The sequence below is a fragment of the Hylaeus anthracinus genome, unplaced genomic scaffold, assembly GCF_026225885.1.
Source record: "Hylaeus anthracinus isolate JK02 unplaced genomic scaffold, UHH_iyHylAnth1.0_haploid 11982, whole genome shotgun sequence".
Classification (NCBI taxonomy): Eukaryota; Metazoa; Arthropoda; class Insecta; order Hymenoptera; family Colletidae; genus Hylaeus; species Hylaeus anthracinus.
The window spans coordinates 11,296,617-11,297,938 of NW_026534330.1; positions in this window are offsets into that span (position 1 = coordinate 11,296,617).

The following is a 1,322-nucleotide window of genomic DNA, read 5'->3' on the forward strand; positions in this document are numbered from 1 at the left end:
ACACACACACACACACACACACACACACACACACACACACACACACAAACACGATGAAACGAAATCATATTCACGAGACGACGACGACGACGACGACGACGTTAATAAAACGAAGACCTACGCGTTTAACGGTGAGAGCTAGAGTATATATGCCGCATTTCCACAAAATCAGCGATTCGTTTCATCTCTAATTAATACGAGCCGGTACACGTAAATTCTATCCGCGATATTGGATTTTTTACATGGTTTCACAGCGGTCCGCCAACACGCTGGAAGAATTAGAGAGAGAGAAAGAGTATATCGAAGTATATCGAAGATGTTCGCGGGTGACATTTGTTGTTTTCGTTTGGTCATCGTGCTGTGGTGTACTTAAACGGAGTTCGAAACCTTGAAGTTCGAGTAATCGATACGATCAGGAAACGGGAGAACGGAGAAGACGAAGACATTGACGAAGACACGTCGCGGTTTCATCGCCGACGATTATATAGTGAGGATGATCACATGGATGATAATTTAGAGGACGATTATAATAAACGACGATCACGAGAAGACGGTGGATCAAGAATGATTACAAGTGAGAGACTCACTCGTGAAATGTACGCGTAGTTAATACAATTCGCTCGGCTTGAAACAAATTTTCTGCGCAACACACGGTGCGCGAACGTCTGCTCGCGCGGCTTTGTTTTATCTGGCTCCCTCCCTCTCTGTTCCTGACTCTACTTCGAGCCTTGAGCGCGCCATCATCGACACATTTCACGTTTTCTCAGCGATCTGGCATTTTTTACGATCATATCGTCCACGAACCGTATCGATGAATCGGAATCTTAAACCTCGGAGAGAAGAAAAGCATTCGATAGATGTAGCCCAGTCCGATGAACGAGAGATTCGTTTTCAACCCTAGAGATTATTCAGAAATGGGATTCGCCCTCGTGCCTTTACGTTTAGTCTTGTTTCGAACGTTTTTCATTTCGCTGGTTTGGGATGACCACGGGTGCTCTTCAATTGCAATATCTTTAGGTGGACACAACACTTTTGAAATAATTATATTATATTAGATAAGACAGATCTTTTTCTAAGTACAACGCTTACCCTTTCGAGAAGATGAATACCAAGAAGCTAAGAAATGGCTAGGTCAGGAGCTACAGCGTTGCAGGCGATAGAAAATTTTACTATGAATTAAAAAATACAAAGTGCCATTGGATTGAAAAATAATCCTATCTGACATCGTGATTGTTCTTTTGTTCCAATTGGGTCGTGCACAAAACACTACACTATAGGATTGTTTTAAGCAATTGGAAAGCACCCCACATTCGTCGTCCAGT